Below are 23541 nucleotides of genomic sequence, written 5' to 3'. Positions count from 1 at the left end.
AATAAATAGGTACATCCATATTTCAAATATACATATGTATGTATATGAAAAATATATTGATGTAATTGCCAATATTAAATAAGATTTCTTCCTTGTCAAATAAAATATTTCCATTCACCTTTTTGATTCAATTATAAAATCTATTGGAAATTTAATATACTAAATTCCTTTAAGAAAAGACAAAACTCTGATTTATTCACTCACTTTACCGTCTTTAATCAACGATTGTCTCTAGAACACTGAAGAAACAAGATTAATACCATTTTTTTATTTTCCTCTTCGCTTGCTACGTTGGTTAACAACAACAAAGCACGAAACACGTCACAAAACTTTTGCGTCTCCTATTACACCATAGACACAGCTCTTTATTATAAACCGGCATTCCGCAGCCGGGAGAGCCCTGTTGTTACTCTCTTTGACAAACATCCTCTCTCCACCCATGAAAAATATGTTCCAAAATATAAAATATGTTGGTATCCAAACATATAAAATATGTTGGTATCCAAACATATAAAATTGAAATATGTTACAAAATGTTGCAAACATGTATTTGTTTGGACCCAAACAAATTAAGTTTGGATGCAAACATACATATATTTGTTTGAAATCATTACCAAACAAATATTTGTTTGGTTACTTATTTCAAAATGCCGTTCGTCTTGTGTTTAAAAATGTATTTCTCTTGACACTTCAATGGATTTACGAATTTGCTTTTGTGATGTAATGTTTATACCCTACACCACTATGTGGGGAGGGTATTATAAGTTGGTTTTGGCCAAAAAGTTTGTAACGCATCGAAATAATGGTCGTAGACCCATACTTATATATACCAAAATGAATGTCTCGACGAGCTGAGTCGATCTGGCTATGTGTGTCCGTCCGTCAGTCCGTCCGTCCGTCCGTCTGTCCGTCTGTCCGTCTGTCCATCTAAACCTTGTAATCACGCTACAGGTCGCAATTTTGATCGGATCGTCACGAAATTTCGGATGTTGATGGGGGTCCCGGAGGGGAAGAAGCCTATTGATTTTGGTGATGGTCGGATAATATTTAGGGGTCGGAATGGGCAAAAAACTTATGTGGATAAAAAGACAACGTTTTTTTCCAAAGCGAATATCTCAGCTTCCATACGGGGTATACAAAAAGCAAAACCTGGCAATAAAAGTAGAAAATATCACATTTCTAATGGTGGAAAGTAGGTTCTCGTAGAAGATCAAAAAACCTAGATATCACAATAGTCGCAAATAAAACCCAAATTTTCATTTTTGCGATTTTAATTATAATGACTAATATCACAGCTTTGGTTGGGGACTTTCCAAAAGCAAAGCCTGGCTATGAAAGTAGAAGATCCCATCTTTACAGTGATGTAAACTAGGTCGGCGTAGGTGACCAAATAACGGAGATATCGCAATAGTCGGTAATACATCCCATTTTTCCCCTTTTTTGGAAATCACGCTACAGGTCTCAATTTTGATCGGATCGTCACGAAATTTTGAGGGTTAATGGGGGTCACACAAATGAAGAAGCCTATTGATTTTGGTGATGGTCGGATAATATTTAGGGGTCGTAATGGGCAAAAAACTTATTTGGAGAAAAAGACAACGTTTTTTTCCTAAGCGAATATCTCAGCTTCAATATGGGGTATACCAAAAGCAGAACCTGGCCATGAAAGTAGAAAATATCGCCTTTCTAGTGATGTAAAGTAGGTTCTCGTAGTTGATCAAACAACGAATATATCGCAATAGCCGCTAATAGAACCCAACTTTTTATTTTTGCGATTTTAATAATAATGACGAATATCACAGCTTCGGTTGGGGATCTTCCAAAAACAAAGTCTGACTATGAAAGCAGAAAATCCCATCTTTACAGGGATGCAAAGTAGGTTGGCGTAGGTGGCCACATAACGGAGATATCACAATAGTCGGTAATGCATCCCATTTTCCGATTTGTTTGTAATCAGGCTACAGGTCGCAATTTTGATCGGATCGTCACGAATATTTTGGGAGTTGATGCGGGTCCTAAGAAGCCTATTTAGTTTGGTGATGGTCGGATAATATTCAGGAGTCGGAATAAGCGAAAAGCTTATGTGGAGAAAAGTCAACGTTTTTTTCTTATGCGAATATCTCCGCCTCTTGTTGGAGTATTCCAAAAGGAATACCCGTCAAGGGAAGAAGAAAAGATCTCGTTTATATTGATGCAAAGTATGTTGGCGTAAGTGAGCAAACCGAGATATTGCAAAATTCAGTAATATACCCAATTTTTCAATTTTTTGTAATCACGCTACAAGTTGGAATTTTGATCGGATAGTGACGAAATTTTGGGGGTAGATGGGGGCCCCACAGAGGAAGAAGCCTATTTACTTTGGTGATAGTCGGATAATATTTAGGGGTCGGAATTGGGAAAACTAATTTGGAGACAAATTCAAAGTTTTATACTTTGTGAATATATCGGCTTCTAGTAGGTGTATTCCAACGGCAAAGTCTGTCAATGGAAGAAGAAAATATTACCTTTACATTGGTGTAAAGCAGGTTGGCGAAGGTGGTCAAACAAGGGAGATACCACAATAGTCGGTAATGCATCCAATTTTTCCATTTTTTGCAATCAAGCTACAGGTCATAATTTTGATCGGATGGTCACGAAATTTTGGTTGCTTATGGGGATTCCAGAGAGAAAGAAGCATATTATGTTTGGTTGTAGTCGGATTATATTCCCTAAAAGAAATGTTTACCAGTGAAAAGCCTATGCACAGGGGTAGTGGTGTAGGGTATCACATGGTCGGCCCGTCCCGACTATAGCCTTTGCTCACTTGTTTATTAATATTATGAAAATGTTTCATTAATTTCTAAGGAAAATAAAAAACATCAGAAATATTCGATTTCTCTGTTCAGATTTGAAATAGAATACATGAAATAAATGAAATTTGAAATATGTAACGGAATTTGGTCTATAAAAAAGTTCGTCAAATTACATTGAAATCGGTTCAGATTTGGATATATCTTCCACATATATTTGGTGCACCAACCTGTATTTGTGGCGGTATTTGATCCAGAAATAAATTTGCCAAATTATATCGAAATCGGTTCAGATGTTTATACGGCTACCATATATATTTTCATGAATTGTTGACACAAATTGGACAGTAATTTTAAAAAAATGTGGAAAATGTGACCAAATTTGGTCTAGAAAAATTTCAGCAGATTATACTAAAATTATGGTGGTGTAAGTGTAGTCGGCCCGCCTTTGATGTACTGATGTATATACTTTCCTTAGACATAAGGCTGAGGGTATTAAACTCAACTTATTTATGAATTGAATTAATTTCGATGGACATGCTCTTGTTAAAATAATGACTTAGTAGGTTGGTTCGTAAGTGATTATTTCTACGAAAAATTACTGGGTATAAATTGGGTGCATGGTACATGGGTTTTCCAAACAAAATCTATATTGTGATACAACAAGTTTATTAAATTTTAAAAATAACTTTTAAAAATCATTATTAATTTATTATTGAAATTTACTTTAAGAAAAAAACTGCATATCAATTCACTGATAAGCCGATATTTAAAAATTCAAATTTCTAATAAGGCAAAAAAAACCTGTTCTACAGCATCTGTTAAGAATTATAAAAATAACACATGTCGACAATGTCTTAGAACATTATTATATGATGTCATGTACTTTTTAATGAGACTTCGTCAATTGGGTGCAGAGTTTCAACTTCAATTATCAATATCAATTACGCAAACTGAAATCAATTATTCAATAGGTCATCACAATATAAAAATTAAAAAAGTTCAAAAGCTCAGTCAATGTTAATTTAGCAGGAGATACAGGCAATTAAAACAATACGTCAACACCTCCTTCCTACTTTATTACTAAAAAAAAGCTCAGAGGTCTTAAAATTATCATAGCATATGTCGGGGGTACCTATTGTATTCTTCTTTCGTGCCTTGCTTGAAATAAAATGATAATTTCAAAACGAATGTATAACATAGACATTTTATGTCATTCACCCGATTTTGCAATTTAATGCCATTTCTAGATACCATTTCTGTTAAGAACTTTCTAAAACAAGCAAAGAAACTCAAAGCAGTTATTTCGTTTTCCATGCTTTGTAGCATGGTAACTGCGCTCATCTGCCTGCCAACATCAGACAACATGTAGTTCGTTTAGGCCATTAAACTAGAAGACATAGCCGTATTATGTGAGCCCATTGTTGTAGCTGTTTTCGGTTGGAAGAAGACTGAATGACTAGCAACAACAACAACAGCACAAATCTTAACCGCTTCCTCAAACAATGCTTCTGCGCAAATGTTTTTTCGTTCGTTCTGCTTATGAAAACAGCTATTCTTTTTATGGTAGCGCGTTTTTTTGCCTTTCTTTCTTCTTTGTTTATACCTGAGCTGCTTGGCAAGTATACTTATGGTTGAAGTATTTAATTTATAAACGTTTTTCTGTAGTAGTTTTGTTGTTTTGGTTCTTTCAAGTGCTGCTTCGGTTAGTGATTTTTTAAAGAAGCTTGCTTTACTCTATGAAAGGATGATTTTTATTCTTTAATTGGTTGTTGAGTTGTGACGCACAAGAGTGAATTATGGAATCAGCCAATATTTCGGAATTAAGCAAGTTAGCAGAAATTAGGTAAACATTAAGAAACTTGTGTATCTGGTTATGTTCGTAAATATTTCTCCCCTAAGCCATATGGCAAACTACCAAATACAAATAAAATAAGAAACCAAGTTTCGACTTTCGACAATGTCGACTTTTCCCCATGATTCTTTATAGACATCGGGACAGAATGGGCATTTATGAGATATTCATTAGAGTTGTATAGTCCACCAACGAACTAGTTCAATTGAACGATTTATTTAAAAGAGCGTATGAACTAGATGTGTCGGTATTATAGTTCACTGAGCTCCGAATGAAAGATCAACGAAGGAACGATTAAACTAGTTCACTTAAAAGAGCGATCAGCTAAATGAACAAGATAACACAACTCTATTATTATATGTCGTAAAAAATCGACACATCAATCTGTTACGTGTTGGGTGTCACAGTGGTTCCATCACAATCACACCCACCTAACACCCTGTATCCTTGGGTTTGATTCCCAGGCCGGGAACATTACGTTTTGAAAATACTCCTCAACGAGTATTTACTGAGTATTTCAGCTATATAAAGCTAATCTGCAGGCGGTGTCTTAAGGGGTTATCCCTAGTTGTGCATACCAAAAAAAAAAAACTCATTATGTTTCACGATTTGTTTTTTCAAGAAACTACCAACTTGTTTAAGTAGGTCTTTCCTTCATCTGAAAAATATAGTCCGTATTCGAACTTAACAGTGACGTAGCCATGGTGGACGGACTAAATGTGGGTAGTGAAGGTACCTGACGGCAAGGTCATATGATCATTCGCATACGTAACGGTTTCAATGTCGCCTGAAGGAGGTGAAATACAGGAAAAGTAGTGGATAAAAAGTTCCCGAGATATCACCCCACCTTCAGGAACTTCTTGCTTCATTGTATTAGGCTTCGACTTCTTGTTCCTGAATTCCAGGTACGACTGGAGACCGCACATATAATTGAGGGGTAGTCTGTTGTACTTGATACTGTATCAAAGTCTTTTTATACAAGGTGGCTCAAAAGTAAAATTCCGATGTTTTTGGCTGTAATTTAAAAAAATCAAAAACATTGATTCTTCTTGTGTATTATTTTTATGTGGTCTTTTAAATTGTTTTACATTAAGTCGAGAATATGATATCAGATAAATGGGCGCCGCCACAGTTTATTGTCATTTGAGCCCTTTTTATGGCATTTCCATCACTTTGGCCAAAACTTCCGGCGATAGGTCCTCACATTCTTGACGGATATTGTCTTTAAGAGCTGAAAGAGTCCGAGGCTTGTTGACATAACTTCAAAAAGCCCCACAAAAAGAAGTCTGGTGCGGTCAAATCAGGCGATCTTGCTGGCCAGTACAAATCGCCAAAACGGGAGATTAGGCGCCCGGGAAATGCATCCTTCAGCATATCGGTTGTGACACGTGCAGTGTGTGCCGTTGCACCGTCCTGTTGGAACCACTTGTTTTCCAATCCCAATTCATCAAGTTGCGACAAAAAGAATTCGTTGATCATTGCTCTGTAGCGCTCACCATTCACAGTAACCATTTGGCCCCCGACGTCTTCGAAGAAAAAAGGTCCGATGACTCTTCCAGCAAAAACAGCACACCATACAGTGACTTTGAGCGGGTGTAATGGCTCTTCATGGGTTACACGCGGATTTTCAGAGCCCCAGAAGCGTAAATTTTGCTTATTTACGTACCCGCTAAGATGGAAATGCGCCTCATCACTCATGATTATTTGATGAAAAATCATCTTCCTCTTGATGGTCACCAATATTCCGCGTTCTGGAGCAGTGCAGCGTAACATTGTTTATTAACGTGTATTTCGCATGTGTTTACTACACAAATGTCAAAACAGAACTGACATTAGGGGCCAATCGCAAAATTTATAGCATTTTCTGATAGGAGGATTACTTTTGCGCAACGAAAACTGTCCTATCGCACGGCTGGTCGAATCCACTTCCGGTCGAGTTCTTGTCTAAAATGGAAGCTTGCAATCTTGTTGTAGATGTTAGTGTTGGCTTGCAGTGCTGTGTTGCTTACGGAACTCACGTTAATTATCGGCAACTGGACAGCTATTACTAATGCTGGGTAGGAGTACAGCCTTAAGAATCTTTGCTACGGGCCACAAAAGCGAAATCGGTCTAAACACGTTTGCTGGCATTCTTGCCTTACTTCAGTAGGGGCGGCAACCTGTCCATAATCAGACTTCGGATGCGATAAGTTGAGAACTTTCGTGAAATACTAAACTCCCGGTTCATCTAGGTACGTCAGCATTACCCTGTACATACCCTCAGAGCCTAACGCGTTGGATGATTTTGCGTTCCTAATGGGATTAGCAACAACACCATAAATTGTAAATTGTGGTGGTTTCTCCTCGGCATGACACTATAGGCGTGCTCGACAAATTGTCCATTTCCAGGGTTGGAGAGTGACTTAATCGTTGTCGACAATTCACTAATTCCGACTCCAATGTTGCAACTCTTCAGTGGTATAACCAATTGTTTCACTTATGCTCACCGATCAAGCTATTAACTTCCAGTGTCAGCTTAATACTCTGCGGTGACTAGAGCTGGCTCGACGAAGCTCATCACGCTAATATGCTACTGACGCCGCATCTGCTCGGAAACCTGGACCTTAGTTCGGGTATTCGACCAGCAGGTATATAGCGAGCGTCTGTAGCTGCGATGATACCTCGGAACATTCTTTCTGCAACCCGAACATGAGAAGGGTTAGGCAGTTCTCTGATGCGGTGATTGATGAACTCTTTGAAACATGTAGCTTTCCATGATTGATGAAATGCGTTCAGAGGTGATGAAGTCGGGCACTCTGATGATGGGGAGGATTGTAGGGAGATGGTCAGATCATCATCAGCCTAGGTCCGAAAAGTACAACTTATAATGAGCATTAAAGTCCCAATTCGGTTATGACCTAAAGCATACCTCTACCTCAGCAGTTGTGCACACGACATTCCATTCACGGTTCATTGGAGCCAGACTCAAGTGAGATAGGTCTGTATTGAACAGACTGGTGCAGCAGAAATGCCTAGTGCAGTACGTCGTAACAGGGTCGAAAAACCCGCAGCCGTACATTAAAGATGTTTAGTTGTTTAGTATTTCAGCTTTATTTTTATAACCTCCACCATATAATGGAGGGTATATTAGAGAGGTCAATTCGTTTGTAACTCCTTCAAATAATCGTTTTAGATCCCACAAAGTATATGCCCCAAGTCTTGATTACCGTGAAATTTTACATCAATATAGCCATGTCCGTCCGTCTGTTCCTCTCTGGAAATTACCTTAACGTCCGAACGAAAAGAAGCAAGTGTTGGTAAAACGCTTGGTATTGAAAATCGGCTATATGTATAGGTCCACATTTTGGTATAGCCCATATATAATTAGACGCGTCGCTTTAAGGAATTTCGAAGTTCGTTAGTTCCATTTGCCCTGCGAATTGGTTGTAACTTGGCATTTTGTGTTTCCAGAAATGTTGATACAGGCCCATAAAAACAGCACACCGAGTTAAAGTATTTTAGGGGTTGGCCACATATAACCACCGAATTGGTAACTTGGGATTTTGTGTCTTCATATAATACCACGCGTCGCGTTAATGATTTTTGAAGGTATTAACCCCACTTGCCCGCCGAGTTGGTTGTAATTTGGAATTTTGTGTGTTCCAGAGTTTAGAATAAATTTTCACCAAAAAAACTGTCTGTTAAGGTCCATTCTAAATGGTTTTCTGTAGACAGAAGACTTCCTAAAGGGGTCTTCTTTAAGCAGAAGGGGTCATTTTGGACAAAAGACCTCATAAATGGGTCTCCAACAGCAAGAATCTCTTAAAGGGGTCTTCTATAGGCAGAAGAGCTCCTGCAAAGCTTTTCTATATAGAGTAGATCTCCTGAAGAGGTCTTTTGTACGCAGAAAACCCCCCAAAGGGATCTTGTGATCTGCGTATGGAAGTTTTCTATAGACATAAACCCTCCTAAAAGACTCTATTATACGTAGAGGTGCTTTAAAAGTCTTCCATATACGGAAAAAGTCTTCCAAAGGTACATGTTACTTGTCTTATCCTTATCCAGGTATTGAATTTATGTCCTCAGGTGACACCACGGAGATGTCAGTGTGCTTTTGAGTTGAAAGAGGAACCAAGATAAGTCTTGACCTTTGCCACATTAACACCGACAGGAGCGTTTCTTCTTTCTTTCAGGACGGTAGTTTTCATCCCATACGTAACACACGGGTATCTCACAGTTGCGAGTTGTCGGGTTACTACGGTATATACGAATTTTTGTGGTTTTTCATTAATAAATGTCTTACTTTGGGTTACTCAACATGACGCGTATACGTATTGTCACAATGTATACGGCACCTCATCACTCATTTTGAAACTTTCTCTCTTTTGCGCAAAAAAACTAATTCATACCTTCATATTTCTTTTTTTTTCAGATTACACGTTTTTTAAAGAAAAAGGTTTTGAGAACCTCCCACACAATTGCTTGCCTACCAAGTTCCAAAATTTCGTAATTCAATACCACCGAATTATTGAGACCAATCATAAAAGAAAAACAAATACCCAAAGACCTACTGTAATGCAACACAAAACGTCTCGTTTGACGATTAATAAAATCAAAAGACGTTACCGCATGAGTCTGATTGAATTCAATGAAAATAAGTTCATTGCAATTCAGCGACACTACCCTCCACTTCGACCAGTAGTAACAGCATCCGAAGTAACGGTTCCAGCAGTAGAACAACGCCAAAAGGTGCTAAACAGCTTAGCGGAGTAGACAAACGAAAAAAAGCCGTTAAGTGATGCAAACATTTTAGATAAGCAATTGAGGGCTGTATAACCACCAAAGAAAACAAAACAAACGCCGTTTAGAAGCCACCAACTGAATGTTGGTTTGAACTCCAGTCGTGTTTACAGTACGTCTGGTTAACCCAAATAAAATCAAATATTTTGCAATAACAGATCGACAAAACGGAAAACGGCAGTGAGAACGAAGAACTGCAACCAAACAGAGACAACATCAAACCAAACCAACAACAATATTTTGCAATAAAAAAGTAACAACTACATCATTGTCAGCATCAAAACAACACAAAGAAGAAATAAGCACAAAAGCATTGCAACAAAAGTGCAATAACCCATCCGGGCAAATGAGGGTACACTTCAATGCTGAATGAGTAGGGGGAGTACAACAAGTCACGGAGGAACTGCAGAAGAGATCATCGTCATCGAAACAACAGCCAGCGCGCAAACACAACAACATAAAATATCGCAAGCACCACACAAATAGAGCAATAAAAACAGAATCAGCGACAGATCTATAAAAAGCCTAAACACCGCAACGCAAAAAGAAAAACAAGAAAAAACAACAGAGAAAATGCTCTAGCAAGCTAGCTAACTGACTGACTGGCAAGCGCGCATCATCAGCCAACAATCGCATTTCTTAATTAATTTATGCATTTTTATGATTCTCTTGCATGCTCTTGTTTATAAAAAATAACAACAACAACAGCAATTTCCCAAAAACGAAAACAACAAAGAAGAAGAAGAAAAACAGAAGAAAGGAAGTGGTTTGTTTTGATTTTGGTTCTTCAAAGAAAGAAAAAATATATTTTCGTAATTTTGTGTATTCTGTTTCAAAAAGCTTTAAAAACAAGTTGTTGAAAATTAAAAAAAAAAGATAATTGTAATTAGCAGCCTTTCCGAACCGAATACTGCCAAGATAAAAAAAATATTCTGTAAATATTACTTAGCTGTTGTTAATCTTTCGTTATTGTGGCCTTTTGTTCTTCGTTGGGGGGTAATTTCGTTTTTCTTGATACCATTCGAAATCTCCATCAGCAGCCGCCAGCCAATCTGTCAACAAACACACACACACGTACAAAAGTAAGTACAATAATTTTTATTATCAATTTCATTGTTTATTTTCTGTTTAATATTATTCCATGTTCGTACGTCTGATGAATCTCCCACATAAATTATTAATATATCCGTATTAAGAGGCATACAGTAAGGGGTAGAAGTATGCAGCACGATGTTAAATGTAACAACAGTAGAGAGAAGTAAACAAGTAACTGTCAGTTTTGCCGGCATAGTTGTGTGAACTGAGACTTTCATCCGAACCGAAATACTTTTCCCCAAAAATTATTTATTTTTAAAATATTTTAGCCTTTTTCGGACGTTTGTACATACTTGCCGACAAAAATATTGAAACTTTTGAGGTATTATTCCTAACGATTGTGGACGTTCCGACCAAATGCGTCGTACGTTTTGTTAATAAATTTGATTTGGAATAAAGCACAACATTTTTGAATTGACATAGTCCATGTTATTTGGGGAATCAGTCCCATTGATAGTTAGCGTGCTCACCAGCCATTTTAATTGGTCACCACTGTACCATTTAACAGGACAACAAGGAGTACCCTCAGTAAAAATATAAAAATGATATTTTCGCAGTACTTAGAATACATTTAAACGAAAATTTCAAAAGTTTGTTAGCTCCCTTAAGAAGAAAGTTTAGTACCATCGGCAAAAAAGTCGTCAAATTCAGTCTCCACAGTGAAACATCTGACAATGGTATGAGACTGATAGAATTTGCAGTTGCAACAAGTTAAAAAGTATCAGTCGCCTTTACCGACAGAGATATACCCTCAGCCTGTATGAATTGAAACTTTCATCTATTCACAATATCAAATATAATACCGGCTGTACATTTCCAAAGGATCTTCGAACAGATCCTAAACTGTCCTTAAAAAATGTTTAACTTTGTACCGGAAGTTGCGCATCGATAGTGTCCATCTTCGAAATTAAACAAAGCTTGGAAAAATATTACAGAAGCCAAATTTTGGACCGAATCGGCTGATCCGATCGAGAGTTATCGTGCGCTTTATTCATCCACTTTACATGGTTCAATAGGGCTATTTTCTCAGGACGAATGGATTTTCACCCTAAAAAACTTGTACCGTACTAATGGCTTCAACGAATGCAATTTATTACAACAAAGATCAAAGTGATTCGAGAGAAGGCCATAAACTGAATTTGTTTTTTAGATTTTGTGCGGGAGGTACCCGAAGGTTATGCAGTTGTTGTTATGCAGTCCATATTAGAACCTGATCTATGTCTTGTAGAAATATTACGATGTTCAAAGTACGGACCATTCGGATACTCTCCTCCAGAGTTGTCCAAACATTTTTCAAGTTATTTTCTCAGAAAGTATGGATTTGCCCCTGATGAAACTTGTACCGTTGTATGGGGGCATTGAATACAGTTTGCTACAACAAAAATCAAAGCGAATCGAGAGCAGGTCCCAAACTGAACATATCCGAAATTTTGTGTGGGAGGTACCCGAAGGAGTGGACAGATTCAGTCCATATTGAAACCTTATCTAAGGCTGGTAGACATTTCAAGATTTGCAAAGTAGGGACCAAATCGGTTACTCCCTTCAAGAGTTATCGCACACCCAAATTTTCCGAACATTTTCGAACTTTTGTGGGGGAGGTACCGGAAGGATTGGACCGATATAACCCATCTTCGAACTTAAACTAAGTTTGGACAAAATATTACAAAAGCCAAATTTTGGACCAAATCGGCTCATGGTGGTTAGCACTACCAGATTTAAGCATTTCGATATTCATAAGGGCACCTGGCTGTCGCCAGATCAAAAAACATGAAATCAAATTGATCACGTTGTGATAGATGGAAGACATGCATCAAGCGTGTTGGATGTACGATCGTTCCGAGGTGCAAACATAGACTCGGACCACTACTTTGTTGCAGCAAAGGTACGTACCAGATTAAACGTTACAAACAAAGTGCGCACCGATACAACACGAAAGTTGGACATCGGTAAGCTGCAATCACAACAGATAGCCACAGCATATTCCACTCAACTGGTCCAACTGCTTAATCAAAGCACTCTTCGTCCCGATAACATATCAGGACAATAGCAAAACATTGCCCACTCCATGCAAACAGTCGCAAAATCAGTGCTTGGATACCAGAGACCTCCACCAAGGAATCCATGGTATGACCAGGAGTGTCGTGCTGCTACCGAAGAGAAAAATGCGGCATATTGGGCTACTTTACAATCAGTAGCAACGTGTAGCGCACGAGAGAGGTATCGGGAGAAAAGGAGAGAGGAGAAACGTCTTTTCCGCAGGAAAAAGAGAGAGATGGAAAAGCGGGAGTGTGAACAAATCGAGATGTACAGGAGACAGAATAAAGTCCGAAAATTCTACCAAAGAGTGAAACATCAAACTGATGGCTTTGGAACTGACACTTCCTCCTGTAGAGACCGTCAAGGTAATCTGGTAACTGATACAGATAGTGGGCTAAGGATAAGGATAGAGCATTTTTCAAAACTGTTGGTATCCAATAGTAGCGAAGTCGACGAAGATACCACAGATCCAATCCCAGAAGATGGTATTGAATGTATACCACCCGGCCAAGATGAAGTAAAGACAGCAATAAACCGGCTGAAGAATAATAAGGCAGCAGGAGCTAATGGCCTGCCGGCCGAGCTGTTTAAAACCGGAGGCGACACGCTGATAAGGTGTATGCATCAGCTAGTTAGCTCCATCTAGCAGGAAGAACGCGTACCCGACGATTGGAACCTGAGCATCCTGTGCCTCGTTCACAAGAAGGAATATAAGACGGTATGATCTAACTATAGGGGCATAAGTCTACTCCCTATTGCCTACAAGATCGTGTCAGGGATATTGTGCGAACGACTAAAGCCCATGGTCAACGAAATAACTGGACCATACCAATGCGGCTTTAGACCTGGCAAGTCCACCATTGACCAGATATTTACCCTGCTGCAAATCCTGGAGAAGACCCAAGAGATGCAGATCGACACATACCACCTTTTTATCGATTATAAAGCAGCCTTCGACAGCCCGCTACGTTCAAAGGTATTCCAAGCCATGTCTGAATTTGGTATCCCCGCAAAGCTCATTCGGCTTTGTAAAATGACTTTAACTGACACGAGGTCCTCAGTTAAAATAGGAAAGAATCTCTCCGAAGAGTTTGGTACCAAAAGGGGTTTCAGACAAGGAGACAGCCTTTCGTGTGTTCTCTTCAACATCCTGCTGGAAAAGGTTATACAAGAGGCAAACGTCAAAAGAAGTGGCACAATCTACACCAATATCCACATGTTACTTGCTTATGCTGATGATATAGACATCATGGGACGATCAGTAATAGAAGTAACTGATACCTTTATGAAGGTCGAAGGAGAATCTGTTTGGCGGTAAACGGTGAGAAGACCAAGTTGATGGTGTCGACGCGCAATGCTTCCATTGAGCTCGGACCAACTGTTGAAGTTGGTTCCAATAATTTTGACTTCGTCTACCTCGGCACCTCCGTAAACACAACAAACGACATGAGTTGTGAAATAAAAAGAAGAATTATATTGGCCAACAGATGCTACTTTGGTTTAAGTAAGCAGTTTAAAAACAAAGCCACATCTCGTCAAACAAAAATAACGCTCTACAAAACACTGATACTACCCGTGCTGATGTATGGCTCCGAAGCCTGGGTACTTGCGCAAGCAGACATTGCAGTGCTTGGTGTGTTGGAGAGAAAAATTATTCGAAAGATCTACGGACCAATCTGCGTTTACGGTGAATATCGACGTCGTATGAACCACGAGCACTATCTGCTATACAACGACATCAATATAGTTAAACGTATCGAGATGCAGCGATTGCGTTGGTTAGGCCATATCATAAGAATGAGCGAAGATGAACCCGCTAAAAAGGCGTATAAATACGGGCCTCTTGGCGGTGTACGCAGAACTGGCAGGCCAAGGAATAGATGGCGCAAACAAGTGGATGAAGAGATGAAAAGGCGCGGTATTCCAGAGTGCGAATCAACAAATAGAGAGAATTGGAGATCTTTTCTTAGTTCGGCCTATGGAACAAATGTTCTATAATGGGCCAGGTAGGTAAGTAAGTAAGTACAATCGGATTCTCAATTTGTAAGTTATCGTGTTCATCATTCATATTATTTGGTACCGGTAGAGTTTTTTTCAGAGATTTTGCACTTTATCTCAGGAATGGACTAGAAAAATTATTGTACACCGTTTATAATTTTTATCGTTCTAATAGGTGAACGTTAGCCACATGTTACTTTACTACCTTCAACGGGTATTAAAGGCATGTCCCCAGGTGACACCATGGAGGCGTCAGTGTGCTTTTGATATGACAGAGGATCCAAGATAACTCCTGAAACTTTGCCCTGTTAAAGCCGGTCAGGGGCGTTTCTTATTTCTTTCTTTCAGGTTCGTATTTTTCATCCCCTACGTCAGCCATGGGTCCCTGCATTGTCGGGGGTTCTATTGTATATAGGATTTATTGAGGTTTTCGATTATAAAATTCGTATTTTATCATGCTCATCATTAATTTTAGTTGGCAAAGGAAGGAAGAATAGACTTGCCCCCGGAAAAAATATAGTCCATATTCGAACCAAATCTATATCTGGTAGATATATTAGGATGTGTAAAGTATGGACCAAATCAGTCACTCCCTTCAAGAGTTATCATGCGCACAATTTGTTCCAACATTTTTGAACTTTTGTGTGGGAAGTACCTAAAGGAGTGGATTGATATGGCTTATCTTCGAACTTAAACTAAGTTTGGACAAAATATTACGAAGGCCATCTTTGGACCAAATCGGCAGATCCGTTCGAGAGTTATCTTGCGCTACAACCACTACACACGGTGTCATAGGGTATGGACTTGCCCCTGATGAAACTTATACCGTCGTACGGAGGGCAGTGAATACAAGTTGTTACAACAAAAATCAAATCGATTCAAGAGCAGGTCCTAAACTGAACTTTTCCGAAATTTTGTGTGGGAGTTACCCGAAGGTGTGGTTCGGTTCATCCGTTCGAGAGAGCCAACGGTCTACGAAATTATTGGGCTATAAGCCAGACATATCCACCATTGACTAGATATTTACCTTGAGTCGAATCCTGAAAAAGAACCAACAGTTGCAAATCGACTCTTACCACATTTCTGTTGTTTATAAAACAGCCTTTGACAGAACTATACATTCAAAGGTATTCCAAGCCATGTCCGAATTTAGTATTTCCACAATGGTCATTTTGCTTTGTATGATGCCAGTGACTGATCCAGATCCTTGATCGATTTATAAATTTTTGTGTGTTTTGACCAGCTGGAAACCAAGGTGATGGTTTATGCTGATGACGTAATAGTGCGGACTAAGGTGATGACTTGTGCTGATGACGTAATAGTGCGGACAACATACCTTGTCTGACCTTGTGAAAGGTGCTCAGGCACAACCGGAGATCACGGAACTCGTACTACGTCTGTGCATACATATTCTCCCACAACATCCCCGGAGGGACTAGGGAGACTTCTCTCATATCAATCAGTACACAGCGATTCATATTGGCTCAATGATATGAATCGATCAACCACCAGAAAACGCGAAGGTCTTATTGCACTATACAGCTGCGAGAACTCTATTGGGGAAAGTTGGAAACTCAGACCACAAGTCAGGCGGTAAACGTCGTGGTGCTCTATGTGGGTACCTGCCATGCGGCCTACCCACAGTGCTCTTAACACCGGGTGAATATGATGCGTCTACCAACGCCCCCGCACAAACAGTACGAGTACCCATTCGCTCACACGTATTTGGACGTGATCGTCTTCTTGGTTAGGAGCCCATCTAAAACTCCTACCTTTCTTTGGGTCAGGCACCCGGTTGAAGTGCACTCCAGCCGAAGCTCTCACCGCCATTTGGTCATTAACCACAGCCACCGTGATGCTCCCACAAGGGGGCCAACACCAACTGCCATCCAGATCCAGGGATCTGGGTGCACCTGGCACTCGCGGTACCAGAATATAGCCTACGGGCAGGCTTCGTTGCCAATGACCACTACCAGTTGGATTCCAAACAGCCCCGGAATGATGACCTTCTCCAATTCAGCCAGCGGAAAACAACCAACACATCCGCCAGTCTTCAGTCATCGCACACCCACATAAATATGTTTCGGACAGGCGGCCTCTTGCATGCAAAAATGCATTTGAAGAGACATGCCCCGTCAGTAAGAATCCCAGACTCATGCTAAAGTCGAAATCTAGGCGGTCCAGTACGAATGTAGCGTCACGAATAAATTCGTACGTCACCCACCCTTTGTCGCTCTCCGTCCACCAAGGCCGCCCCCTTGCAGTGTGCCGTCTAACATCCCCATCCACCAAATCAGAAGGCCCGAGCCAATCATCGTCAGAGAGTTGCAAGCCTCGCTTCAGCTTATACAGAACAGTCCTACATCTCGCTTCCAGATCAAAGGGCAGGACGTCAAGTAGCACCTGCATTGCGTCCGTAGACACAGTGCGACACACTGGCAGACATGCTAACATGACCACAATTTGACACGACAAGAGCTTCCTACTTAAAACAGCAGACTCTGCTGCGGCACACTATGCAGGTGCACCATATGTTGCACAGGCAACAAAAAGTCCACCATATATGGTGCGCACGGAACGCCTGCTCAAATCCCAGTCGGTCCGCAAGACCCTTCTGACCATACCAGCAACAGCAGTCAACTTTTCCTCTAAACGATCAAAGTGTGGCAGGAAGTTAATCCTCTTGGACATAGTTATTCCAAGGTACCTGACTTGCTTGACATATCGTATGCCGTGGTCACCAAATCGAACGTGGGGAGGTCGACAGTGGGCTAATCTGCCTTTCAGCAGCATTAGCTCAGTCTTCTCCCCAGACACCTCGACACCTCCTCAGCACGACGTTCCATTTCAACACGTGTCTTACCTTCGATCATGATAAGAAGGTCATCAGTATACCCACAGACGTCGAAAGCGGTCGCTAACTCCCACAACAGAGAATCCATCATGAGGTTCCAAATAAGTAGTCCATAGATAGACCCCTGAGGGCAGCCTCGCTCCACATCTGTCCAGACCGTCTCATTGTCTCCCACAACACAAGCCTTTCGTCCACTAAAATAACTAGACCAGGGGTATGAAGTGAAGTTGAGGGGTTTTTGCATGATTCTCGCCTTGACGGCTCTAACCATGGTGCACCATTGCACCGGGGGTCGCGATACAATGCGTTTGCCAACTCCCCTTTGGAATTACCCAGAGTACTCTTAGAGAGTGGTAGCTCTCCACAGAGTCCCCAAGTATATCCCGCAGGTACCAATTCAAAGATCCACAATTATGGGCTTCACTTCCCTCTTGGTAAGGAGTTGAGGACTATCTTACACCTCTGCTTCTCTATGGGTCGCAGCACCCGGTTGATAATGCAACTCCACATCGAGCCGAAGCTCTACCCGCGATTTGGGTACAAACCACAACCACCGCGTTGCAACCAATAGGTGCCTCTCCATTGTCAGGCTAGATCAACATATCTAGGGGCTCCTGACTCCCGCGGTACCAGAAAGTCTCAGGTCAAACTTCGTAGTCGAAACTACTACCAGTTTTTGTTCCATACAACACGGGACTGGTCACACAAAGTGAGAGAGAGTTTAGGCACGATCGGGGAATGGGAAGAGTGTAACACAAGTGTTACACTGATGTAGCAGGCTAGTCACCACGTTTACATGGACGTAGCTTTCTCACTGCGAGGAGCGAAGCCCATTCACCTCTTCCGCTCTGAAGCTGGTGAACAGTGGAAACAATCGGCAAACCTCTCTAGGCTAAAAATGACACGTTTGCACGTATCACTTCCAGGTCAAGAGGAGGGACACCCAACAACACCTGCATAGCCTCAGTAGACACTGTGCGGCATACAGGGAGACACGCCAGCATCATAATGCGCTGACATGACAGTATCTTACGATACCCATCGAAGACGACGCTCGGATGTCGATTGCCAGACAATCTACCCTTGAGTAGCATTGTGATACTCTTCTCTCTAGCGACTTGGACACCAACCCTGGTGTCAGGGCAAAAAAACACATTCACTCCACGTAGTCAGAACTCTATCACCTACTTTGATGCCAGAGACATCAAGAGTCTTCTTCGGTCTACATAGCCTATACAGTCGACCCCAAATGTCCTCACGGTTTCTTCCCACAAAAGATTGCCACTGACAATCCTTTGCAGATGCCATCATCTCCTGGTACTCATTCAAGCATTGCCTATAGGCTGCTGAATGAACGCCAACATCATCAGCGTTCCGTCGTTTGGCTCTCTGGAATTTCTTCTTCGCTTCTGACTCAAAGTTCTATTCCACCATGACAGCTTCCTAGAACTTCTTCGGCTGTACCTCTCAAACAATGAATCATTGACACCAGAAACCTCACTTGCTCATCCACTGGAAGAGAAGAGAAATCATGCAACGAGACAACACTAAAGGCATCGCTAAGTTGCTGAGCATATAATGCCCAATCAACATTAGACGTACGCCAATGAGTAGAAGGATCTACGAAGTCTACTACCGCATCATATGAGAGCTCAATCCGGATCAGATTGTGATCACTGGGGGTATATAGTCAAGTGGCGCTTAAAACTGTCAAGTTATGGACGATTTGAGACCACCAATGTACTACTATACTGCCAAACATCGTGAGACCGCCATCTTCGGTGTGGCTAATGAAACTTGGTTGAAAATTTCCTACACCTGTTTGGCCGTGGGAAGTACCTAAATGATTATAACAAATTCTCTGAAATATAATATGAAATTTAATAATACAACAAGTATCGTATGACAAAAAAAAAACTTAACAATTAAGAATCACAAAACAATAGCATTTTTAAAAAAAATCATTTATTGTATTCCAATAAAACCATATGCTCTGTTCCAGAACTTGCAAGAAGCTAATATTTTTTACTACGATAACATTTTTTCCTTTATGTTATCGGAAAAAATAGTAAAAATTAGTAGATTCTTGTAGTTCTGGAACAGACCAATTATTTTTGTGTACACAGTTTTGTGGGTACTTCACCTGTCTACAATTGTTCAACTGCGTTCGCTACCAAGCATGTGCTAAGCAAACAGTGGCTCTGCTTAAAAATCAAAAACGTGTTTTACTTTCAATCAATTGTTTAATTGTTGTCTGTCTGGCTTGGTACTTTTTTTCTGCCAAGATGTTCTTCCTTATTTGCCAAAAAAGAATATTTATTGAATGTTTTTGTCATGTCACCCTTTGTGTTGAATTTCAACAATTTCTCTCTCTTTCCCTCGCTATGTTTTATCATATCATTCATTATCTAGTCTGGACATGTATTTTTGATGTATAAAAGTGCTTCCTCAACCAGATCAAAATCGGTGTAATACACAAAAGAGAATAAAAGTGTCAAGTGACAAGCAGCAGTATTGAACAACAACAATATATCGGTATTGAATGAATGTGTAAAAATATGGCAACAAGACGACGGAACAAATGTAAAATATTTTTTGAAGCAACCCATTTTTGTCACGTGAAAATGACGGTTATTGTAAAATAAATACGTCAATCAAAAAAAAAAAATACATGTTTATTTATTTTTTATTTAAACCATTTAAAAATATACACATTTGAAACAAAAAATATGTATATGAAAAAAATCTCTGGTCTGTTCCAGAACTGCAAGAATCTACAATTGTTTACTATTTTCTTCGATAACATAAAGGGAAAATTGTTATCGTAGTAAAAATTAGTAGATTCTTGCAGGTTCTGGAACAGAGCACTCATTACGTTTTAAAGGGTTGTCTCTAATTATCACTTTCAAAAATCGAAAAAAAATGTTGGCTAATTTTGAAGTACAGGTAGTATAGAGCATGTCGAAAAAAATTTGAAAGCGATCGGAGCAAAATTGGGCGTATTGGAAACAGCGTACGGAAAAAACTTTATGAAGCGTTTGCTGTTTAGTTTCGTTTTGTTTGCATTCGTGAGTGCGAAAAACACGAAAAATGAATAGTTCTCAACTTCAGAACAACTCACAGAAAACGAAACCGCACAATACACACTGCAAACGTTTGGTGGTTGATTGAAACATCCACCGCAGTATATTCCAAGTATGTGACGCTAGCTTATAGGGTTATTAAGCAATCAAATGTGTGTGAATGTGTCATTGATAATTTCGCACAGCAAACGTTGCACACGATTCATTTTGTTTCGTTCGTGAATGAAACAATTCGGAACAGCATAGCCGAAGTACATTTCAGCAATCGTACAGTTTTGTTCTTCTTCAGTTGAAAAGTTTGTGGGTTTGTTTTGAGAACGAAACGATTCAGAAAAGATTAAAAGTTTGTGACTTTGTGTCAATGGTACGGGAATCGTTTTGTTTCTTTGCGTTCATTGAGAGCATAGAAATTTTAAACGCGTGTTTCTCGAAATTGAACTTTTGAAGACGGTGCCAACGATAGCTCAAAAACGAATTGACCGATCTTCATATAGTTTGGCGAGCTTATTAAGTACATACACGGTGCTCTCGAAGCAACTTTAATTGGATGGTGCTTACACCTTATAAGGAGGCGATATGCAATGCTTTTTCCAAATTTGAACTTCTATATCTCAACAACGCACTATAGGTTAAATAGCTCAATTTACTGGCCAAAAGTCACATAGTTGAAAAAAGTTGTTGGTTTAAATCAGAATAGGTTTCTTAGCTTCGGAAAGAGAAATGGGACAATATTGGCCAAAAAATTAACTCTTTATGAACCTCACACGTAACAGGTACCTTAACCCGTTGGGGACCAAAACTGAAAATCCTGTTTTGTTTGTTAACAAAATTTAAGGCATAGACTTCCTGTAATCATAAGAGCGTTTTCAGTTGTTTTTAGTTGTAGTTTTAATACTAAGGAGCCTTTAAACTATTGTACCTTTACCTTGAAACCCCGATTATATTTTCTAATACATTTTGTACTTAACTAAAAATACTTATAGATGAGTTGTAAATTTTTTGCTTTTAATATTATCATTCTGCCGCAAGCTCCAATTTGGCAAACATAATTAGGCACTAGGTTTAACTCTGACCTCAAAAAATCTATTTGCCGGAAAATTGGGTTATCTGACAAAAGTAACATAACTCGGATCCAGCAATTTTAAGCAATATCACATTTAATTTTCGGGATTTGGCACGAATCAAGGAACCCATTTTAATTTTTGTTTTCATTGCCAAACATTGCCGGAACTTTAAAAGCTTATAAAACCACAAAATTAATATGTTTATGCGTTAGTTCTAAGTCCACGCCCATTGAATGACTATAAACAAAAATAAAGATACGACACGTTTTTGACAACCAGATATTGAATACTTATTTTTCAATTTGTTACTCATATAAATATTTTGATTTTGGTACACTTTGAACGGTTAGAACTAAACATATTTCGTTAACACGTTTTTAATGATACATGAAAAGTTCACATTTGACCTCTTGCCGTATAACGGTAAAATTGTACATACATAAACAAAATTCACTTTTTGTTGCTTTGACATGTTCCTTACAAGAAAGTAATACCAAACAGGCGAAATTACAAGGTGAGAAATCTGACTTTTGGCCAGAAAAATGGGCTATTTAACCTATAGTGCAACGGTAAAACCTACGAACTTATTATAAATGTCAATCTTGTAGATAATTTTCATAGCTACAACAGTCCCGTTTCAATAGGACTCGATATAGTCCCGTTTCAATAGGACTCGCGGGTTCCAAGTAAAATCTTGAAAACCTAAGACACCCCTTAAAATGTCAACTTGAATCGCGATTTATTTAAAAATAGCTCCAGCGATTTTTTTTTGTTTTTTGATTTTTTCTCATCTATGAACATTGTAGTTTCAGAATCCGCAGAAACTACCCAGGTGTAAGCACCTTCCATTTAAAGTTGCTTCAAGAGCACCGTGTTTAAAAAGCTTGTCTTTAAACGAGACCCTCCACCATAGGAGGGTATAATTAAATTTGTCATTCCGATTGTAACACATCGAAATATTCATCAGAGACCCCATAAAGTATATATGTATATTCTTGATCAGGGTGAAATTCTGAGTCGATATAACCAAGTCCGTCTTTCCGCCCGTCCACCCGTCTGTTGAAATCAAGATACAGCTCGCAATTTTTAAGATAGCGATTTGCAATTTGGTATAGAAGTTTCGATTACTCCTAGGATGTTTGGTATTGCAAATGGGCTATATCGGTCCACGCCTTCATATAGCCCCATAGAACGGTACCACCCGATTTTCGGTGTTTTGAAGGTTTTATCAACATTATCACACTGAAATGGCTGAAATTTTGTAATTAGTCTTCATTGGTGCTATAAAACTTTCCCCCAAAAAATTGTCGGTACAGGTCCACGCCTTCGTGTAGCCCCCATAGAAACGTACCTCCCGATTTTCGGTATTTTGAAGGTTGTGGCCTCAATATTCCTCCAAAATGGCTGAAATTTGGTATTTAGTCTATGTTGGTGGTATACAATTTTCCCCCAGAAATTTGTCGGTACAGGTCTACGCCTTCGTATAGTCCCCATAGAGCGGCACCTCCCGATTTTCGGTATTCTGAAGGTTGTGGCCACAATAATCCACCGAAATTGCTGAAGTTTTGTATTTAGTCTTTGTTTGTGGTACAACAAATTTCCATGTGAAATTTGTCGGCATAGGTCCACGCCTTCATATAGCCCACATAGAACGGTACTTCCCGATTTTGGGCATTTTGAAGGTTGTGGACTCAATATCCCTCCGTAGTGGCTGAAATTTGGTATTTAGCCTTCGTTGGTGGTACAAAACTTTCTCCCCTGTCGGTACAGGTCCATGACTTCGTGTAGCCCCCATAGAACTGTACCTCGCGATTTTCTGTATTTGGAAGGTTGTGGCCACAATAATCCACCGAAACTGCTGAAATTTGGCATTGGATCTTCGTTGGGGGTATTCAACTTTCTCCCCTAAATTTGTCGGTATAGGTCCACCCTTTCATATAACCCCCACAGAACGGTACATACCAATTTTCGGTATTTTGAAGATTGT

General features: G+C 39.7%; 1 protein-coding gene across 1 annotated transcript in view; it reads left to right on the top strand.

The window, feature by feature from the left end:
• LOC141397880 (uncharacterized) overlaps positions 1–23541 on the top strand; it is an 81173-nt gene that overhangs the window by 5548 nt on the left and 52084 nt on the right. Inside the window, exon 2 of the mRNA XM_073974719.1 lies at positions 9056–10505. The gene's annotated coding sequence lies outside the window, so the exon portion shown is untranslated. The remainder of the gene's footprint in view (positions 1–9055; positions 10506–23541) is intronic.

The sequence above is a fragment of the Musca autumnalis genome, unplaced genomic scaffold (assembly GCF_047663935.1).
Source record: "Musca autumnalis isolate F117 unplaced genomic scaffold, ASM4766393v1 scaffold_3, whole genome shotgun sequence".
Taxonomy (NCBI): Eukaryota; Metazoa; Arthropoda; class Insecta; order Diptera; family Muscidae; genus Musca; species Musca autumnalis.
This window is presented reverse-complemented; position numbering and strand designations above follow the sequence as displayed.